The sequence below is a fragment of the Vulpes lagopus genome, chromosome 24 (genome assembly GCF_018345385.1).
Source record: "Vulpes lagopus strain Blue_001 chromosome 24, ASM1834538v1, whole genome shotgun sequence".
NCBI lineage: Eukaryota > Metazoa > Chordata > Mammalia > Carnivora > Canidae > Vulpes > Vulpes lagopus.
In genome coordinates, this window is record NC_054847.1 from 35,117,680 (window position 1) to 35,125,910 (window position 8,231).

An 8,231-nucleotide genomic window follows, 5' to 3' on the forward strand; every position below is an offset into this window, starting at 1 on the left:
AGTCCTGTATGTCTGCTGTCTGATATTTCAGTGTAAACAATAACCATCTTTCAAAGGTAGATCTAGCAAAGCAAGAAAACGGAGAAAACAAATGCATGCAGTGGCCTCTCCCAGGATACGTCGATCATTGGGAGGAAATCTGTAGTAGGATTACAAAGGAAATTCTCCAAAGTTCCTTTCACTACCTCTTTTCATTGAGTTGTCCTTTGATGCGCACACCTTGGCCTTAAGTTCTCTTCCCAAGGGTCTTAAGTTCTTCCCAAAGGAAGAACAGGAGTGATGCTTCACCGCACATTTTTCTTTTGAGAGGGGGGGATGAATAGGATGGGGGGGATGAATATATGAATAGGTTCATACAGATAAGATCCATTCAGCTAATTTTTTTTAAAATGCTAAATTGTTTAACTTAGGTGTTCCTAATATAAAAATTGCTTTCTAAAAAAAAATTGCTTTTTGCTTCGTTCCCACGTAATAAATGAGGTTTCGTAAGTTCCCATACGCAAATGTACACACTCATGCATTAATTTATACTTGATCAATATTGTGATTTATGAAGAAGGTAGGAGATATTGAAGCTCACAGACCTTCCCATTTGGGTCTAAATTTGTCATGTATTAAATTTTGTTTATGAAGCAAATTTAAGATTTGCTTTTGCTGTAAATATACGCTTGGGATTCTTTCATTTAAATTCATTTAACGGCACCGTCCTTTCTACCTCAGCCACACAGCACCCTAATTTGTACCTGGGTAGGGTTTCTCTTTCATTCCCCTGCTCCTGTTTATGACGTAGGTAGACACACTGAGGCAGAAGAGTTGCTTTAAGGATCTAGGACAAAGAAAACTACAGGGTTGGCTACATTTTATCAACTCGCAGGCTGACTGCTGAAGGAGCCTTTTAAACCTGTCTCAGTGTAATGATTTTAAGGTTGGAACAACTGCAAACTAAACAAAGCTTAACAAAGATGTTGGTCCTCGCAAGTAAACAGATGATTGATTAGATCACAATTTTGAAGCAATGCCTAAAAGACTTCCAGAAAAGTACCCACAAAAGCACATTGAAAGATTCTACTGAGACCCTCATCTAGAACCCAAACCTAAACATCTGCTTCATTTTAAGGCAGGATAAGTTCCTTTAGGGTCGGATGTACCCTGGGCAGTACACCCAGCCCCCAAATAAGTCTTCCTATAGCACGGCAATGGCCAAATCCTTCTCCTGCTTGAAAGGGCTCCTAACTACCTAGGAACCAAGTCTCCTATCTGAAATTCCAGGCCTTCCACACGCTGCTATCGTTCTTCTAAGTGCTCACAATCGTTACCTAAACACATTTAAATCTCTCCTATGTTAACAGACAAGACTTCTTCCTTGATGGCACACTCCTCCTGTCGCCAGTCTTCTCCAAATCCACTGTTCCAGTAGCTATCTGCTATTCTTCTTCAGGGCACGCTGCAGTGCGCCCATGGGCTCTCGCTGCTTCCTTGAAATCATCCTCATCTTATCAATCACAGAATCCAACGAGCACTGCTTACGCTTTCCATGGCAGGATTTGACACCCCTGACTTCTCCCTAAAGCACTCTCTCCTGGGGTACCTGGGTGGCTTAGTCAGTCAAGCATCGACTTTTTTTTTTTTAAGATAGATTTATTTATCTATTTATTTCAGAGAGAGGGAAGAGAGAGCATAAGGAGGAGGAGTGGGAAAGGGAGAAGCAGTCTTCCCACAGAGCGGGGAGCCTAATGTGGGATTTGATCCCAGGACTCTGGGATCATGACCTGAGCTGAAGGCAGATGCTTAACCAGACTGAGCCACCCAGGCACATCCACTCTTGATTTCAGTTTGGGTTATGGTGTTGGGGTCCTGAGATTGAGCCCTGAGTCGGGCTGGGCATACAGTCTGTTTAGGATTCTTTCTCCCTCTACCCCCCCCCCCCCCCCAATCCTCTTAAAAAAAAAAAGGGTGGGCGGAAGCGCTCTCTTCCTTGGCTGGCCTGCTTCCCTTCCTGGTTCCACAGTCATGCCCTATTCTCCTCTACAGGCTCTGTGTCCCTGTTGCTCTCCTGGGTAGTCATCAAGGGTCGGCCTCAGGCCTGCATTGTGCTTGCTTTATACTCTCCACTTAAAAGCTCATCCATTCCCAAGAGTTCTGTTTCCTTGTTGACAATTTCCAGATCCATGTTGTCATTCCTGACCCCTCTGGGTTCTATGGATGTCTCCACTCAGCAGTTTAAGTTCAACCCTGATTTCAGCTCTAATTTCCCAACTGAAATCTCAGTTAAGATCCACTTTTTAGGGGTGGCTGGGTGGCTGGTTGGTTAGGCATCTGACTCTTGATTTTGGCTCTCGGGGCCTGGGATTGAGTGAGCCCTGTGTGGGCTTTGCACTCAGTGGGGAATCTGCTTGGGGATTCTTTATCCTCTCCTTCTACCCCCCCCCCCCACACCCTCTAAAATAAAGAAATAGACCTTTAAAAAATAAACTTAAGTATGTTCATTTTTTTAAAAATCCACTTTTTAGCTTAGAATTCAATATCACCAGTATCTACTCAGTTCCTCTCACCAAGAGCCTGGTAGATGCTCTTGGCCTCTCTAACCCGCATACCCAGTAAAGACCAAGTCCTGGGGGCCATCCCTCTCAACTCTCAAATCATTCTGCATTTTTTTTTCATTTTTTTTTTCATTCTGCATTTTTACCACCATTCCCACAGTCAAGGCTGCCATCAGCTACATCATGAACTATCCCAATAGTCCCCAGGCAATATTCTTATCTCCAGTCTTGCTGTCCTCCAACTCCTTTTCCATGCTGTAGCTGAAATGATTATAATTCAGGTTTACTCCTTCCTCTCCCCTGCTTAAAATCCTTGTTGTTCTTAGAATAGCATCCCAATTTGTTGACACAATTTATAAGGTCTTCTGTATCTGAGTCCTGCCTGCTGCTTTAGACTGATTTCACACCATTCTTCCTCTTGCGTTCTTGGCCTCTGCCACAGAAGCCTTCTGGCAGCCATTCCCATGCATATTATACATTATTATACCATCAGGCCTGGAATCCAGTGCTCCTCTGACCACTCTTAGCAAACACTCATTTGTCCTTCAGGGCTCAGCTTGTAGATCACTTCCGCAAATCTTCTAGGGGTGAGATTAGTGTCCTTTCAGCAGGGTCTCATTGCATCTTACGTGTCTGTAGCAGTATTATCCACAGCTTGTTGTCCAAGTGTCCCTCTTCTGTTTGCACCCTTACAGAGCCAGTGTCTACTGTAGGCCCTGACACATAGTCGGGCCGGTATCAACTTGCTGACTAAATGCATATTCTTCCAAACAAACTCAATCCTTCAGCTAGTCTGAGCTTTTGGCCATTTTTCAAACACATGTTATAATCTTTGTGCCTCTGCTTGTGATGTTTTCCTGACCAGATTCCCCTTACCTTCTATCCCAACCACCTCTCTCTACCCATTGTTAAGCCTCAGCTCAAATTCAACTTCTCCCAGTGAGTTCTCCTATTTGATACGGGCTGGGGCTAGTCCTTCCATCTCCCTAGGAAAATGCAATTTAAGGCAACATTTTGCATATATCTTCTGAACGCTTAACCCCTTAAAGTCTATCCATGGTTAGCCTCCATAGCAGTGACCCAGACTGACTAGATGGTCACTAAGCTGGTTTTCTCTTCTTCCTGAGGACACAGGTAGCCTGCATTTCCTGGCCTCCGCTGCAGTTGGGAGTAAGCCATAAGAATGAATTTTACCCTATTTCCTGACCAAACCCTTAAAAATCCTTCATGTATTATCTCCACACTCCTTTCCCATTTGTGATGTACATGGGTATGATGCCCATAGAAGCCACATATTAAAGATGTGAGAGCCACAACATGAAAGGAATCTGAATCACCACATGGAGGAGAGGTGCCCTCCAATCAGATACATGTGTTTTAGACGTATGTGAGAGGAAAAATATTTGTGTTGGGTTTGAAGTATTATATTATATTGATTGTATAGTATTAATTGTTGAGTTGGAAGTATGCATTTTTGTGTACTTGTTACTGCAGTTAACCTGTTTTAATTAATATAAAAGTTCAGGATAAAAACCTCTGGTTTGTAAGGAGACAGTAAAATGATCCGGTTAGCAGGGGTTAAGGGGAAGGAGACACAAATAGGAGCACAGGGGATTTTTAGGGCAGTAAAACTATTCTGTATGCAACTATAATAGTGGATACATGCCATTATGCATTTATCAAGACCATAAAATATACAGTACCAACAGTGAATTCTAATGTGAACTATAGGCCGTGGGTGATAATGATGTGTCAATGCAGGTTCATCAATTGTAACAAATGTGCCACTCTGGTGTGGGATGATGGAGGGGGAAGCCACATATGTGTGGAGTCAGGGCATATATGGGAACTCTATGTACTTTCTGCTGTTTTGTGGTAACCTAGGTAACAATTGATTTAAAAAATAAAGTGTATTAAAAATGTTTTAAAACTTGTTTTGTACATTGACAATATTTAGTGTGAATACTGATATGCTCTGGTCACAGACTGCCTGGGATATTTCTGCCTGTAGTGTGGAACCTGATAATATATTTTTTAAAGATTTTGTTTATTTATTTATTTGAGAGAGAGAAAGCTGCAGCATGAGCCAGAGGAGGGGCAGAGAGAGAGAGAGAACCCCAAACAGGCTCCACGACAAGCGTGGAGCCCAACATGGGCCTCCATCCCACTGTCTCAAGGTCATGACCTGAGCTGAAACCAAGAGTTGGACACTCAGGCACCCCTGGAACCTGACATTTATTTACACAAGTAGCAATCCATTAAGTGACACAGCAATTCTCAAGGTGCATGCACCAAACAACAGGGCTTCAAGATATATGCAAGACAAAAAACCTGATAAAACTGAAAGGAGACTTAGACAAATCTACAATTATATTTGGGGCCTTCAACATCCCTTTCTTAGCAATTGTTAAAACTGTTAGACAAAATAATAAAAAATGTAGAAGAACGGAATAATGCCAACAGCCAAGAGGGATCTAATTGATATTTATATTCTACTCAACAGAACACACATTTTTGTCACCTGCCCATGTATCTTTCACACACGCACACCATATCCTGAACTGTGAGACGGATCTCAACAAGTTTAGAAGAATTGAAATCATACAGAGTATGCTCTCTGATCGTAACAGAATCAGACTAGAAATCAATAATAGAAAGAGAACCAAAAAAACCTTGAAATACATGGAAATTATATGACACACTTCTAAATAATTCATGGATCAATGAGGAAGTCTCAAAGGAAAGTTAAAAAAATACATTGAATGGAATGAAAATGAAAGTACAATATATCAATATTTGTGGGCTACAGCTAAAGCAGACCTGAGAGTAATGTATGGCCTGAAATGCTTTTGTTAGAAAAGAGGAAAGGTCTCAAGCCAGTAATCTAAGTGCTTATCTAAGAAAAAAAAAAAGAGCAAAATAAACCCGAATAAAATTGATACATCTTTAGCAACACAGACCAAGATGAGAGAAGACACATATCACCAGTATCATCAAGGAAACAGTGGATTTCACTAGCCATCCTACAGCCATTAAGAAGAGAAAAGGTGAATACTACTAACATTGTTATGTTCACAAATTTGACAACTTAAAAGAAATGAACCAATTCCTGAAAAATCACAAGCTACCAACCAACATGAAATAGACAATTTGAATATCCTATAGTGATTAAGAAAATGGAACTTTTTTTTTTTTAGTTTTTATTTAAAATTCCAGTTAACATACATGTAATATTAGTTTCGGGTGTAGAATTTAGTGATTCAACACTTCCATACAATACCTGTTACTCATCATGACAAGTACACTCCCTTTTTTTTTTTTTAATTTTATGTATTTATTCATAAGAGACACATTGAGAGAGAGGCAGAGACACAGGCAGAGGGAGAACCAGGTTTCCCACAGTGAGCCCGATGTGGGACTCGATCCCGTGACCCTGGGGTCACGGCCTGAGCCAAAGGCAGCCTTGACAGCCTCTCAACCGCTGAGCCACCCAGGCATCCCCCATCCCCCGAAAGGTACACTCCTTAATCCCCATCACCTATTTAACCCATCCCTCCACCCACCTCCCCCATGGTAACCATAAGTTTGTTCTCTATAGTTAAGAGTCTATTTCTTGGTAAGAAAATTGAATTTGTAATTGAAAAGCTCCTGAAAAAGAAATCTCCAGGACCAGATGGTTTCACTGGAGAATTCTTCTAAATATTTAAAGAGAAATTAAGACCAATTTTATATAGTCTTTTCCAGAAAATAGAAGAGGAAGGAATACTTCACAGTCATTTTATGATGGCAGCAGAGACACTAAAACCAGACAAAGAATGCAAAGAAAACAAAATAAAACTACAGACCAAAATCTCTCATGAATATAGGCACAAAAATCTCAATAAAATTTTATCAAATCAAACCTAGCAGTATATAAAAAGAGCACACATACATTACCACCAAGTGGAATTTATTTCAGATATTTAAAGCCAGTTCAATATTTAAAATTTCATCAATAAAAACATATTTTCATAGAGAAACTTGCCAGGAATGTTCATTGCAGCATTTTTCATAATGGCCAAAAAGTGGAAACAGCCCAAGTATCAACCGGTGAATGGATAAACAAAATGCTATATCCACCCAACAGGATATTATTCAGCTATAAAAATGAAGTACTGATATATGTTACAACACAGATGAGCCTTGAAAACGTAATGCTAAGTGAAAGAAATCAGTCACGAAAGGCCACATACCATATGATTAGATTTATATGAATATCCAAAAGAGGCAAACACATAAAATCAGAAAGCAGATTAGCAGCTGCTAAGAACTAGGGAGTGAAGGGAAAGGAGGTGACTGCTGAAGTGTGGAGTTTCTTTTTGGTGTGATGGGATGTTTTGGAATTAGTGGTGATGGTTTAAAATCTTGGGAATAGGGGCACCTGGGTGGCTCAGCCGGTTAAGTGTCTGTCTTTGGCTTGGGTCATGGTCCCAGGTCCCAGGATCGAGCCCCACATGGGGGTCCCTGCTCAGCGGGGAGCCTGCTTCTCCCTCGGCTTCTCCCTCGGCTGCTCCCCCTGCTTGTTCTCTCTTTCTCTGTCAGATAAATAAATAAAATCTTTAAAAACCAAAACAAAAATCTTGGGAGTGTGTTAAAAGCCAAGAAACTATGTATACTTGAAACATGTACAGTATGTTGTCAATTATATCTCAATTTAAAAAACCAGTAAATATAACCCACCATATTGACAGTCTAAAGAAAAATCTTATTATCCTCTCAATTGATGCAGAAAAAGCATATCACAAAATTCAGTACCCATTTGTGATAGAAACTCTCAGAAAACTAGGCATAAAGGGACATCTCCTCACCCTGATAAAGAAAATCTGCCAAAAACCCCGTAGCTAACATTATACTTAATGGGTTCTTGTTCGACACAGCACTGGGAGTTTTAACCAGAGCAATAAAGCAAGAGAAAGAAACAAAAGATATGCAGATCGGAAAGGAAGAATATTTAGATGGAATTATCAAATAGAAATAGGAAGTTAGTTGAAAACCCAAAAAGAAAGAACATCTTAGTAAAAAATTTCTGGCTTCAAAATAAAAGAGAAATCAGCAGATTTGATCCCCAAATTTACATTGAATCAGTTTAAAAATCTCACTATAAAGGAGAAGTTACCACAAAAGAGTACAGTCAGGAAAAGTGACAGGCACCAAAATATTGAAAAACGTAGGAATAGTTTAATTAGCTAACTAAAGAGTTAAGCTAACTAAGAGTTAACTCAAAGATAAGCTATGACAGAGATCACATGAAATACATAAAATAATAAAGATTGATAAAAGATAAAATGAGAAAACGAAAGAAGGAAGTTGTAGACAAGAAAGAAAAAATATTGAAACGAATCTGGAATATTAGGTAAATATTAGTGGATAAGAGATGCTAAAAAATGCCTTTACAAAGGTGAAAAGGAAATCTGATTGTACAATCATGTTGCAAGTAAAAAACATGATTTTAATACATTATGAGTTTACGTTTAAGAAATAATCCAACTATGTAAAGGAGTTTGATGGGTGAACATGTAAATAATTACATTCTTCTTTGATTTTTGCCCTTATTATGGATGATGTCAGTATCTAGGAAGGTTCCTCAATCTCTTGTATTCTACTCCACCTCTAATTATCTGCCTTTAAAATTTATTGTGTAACGTTGGTTTT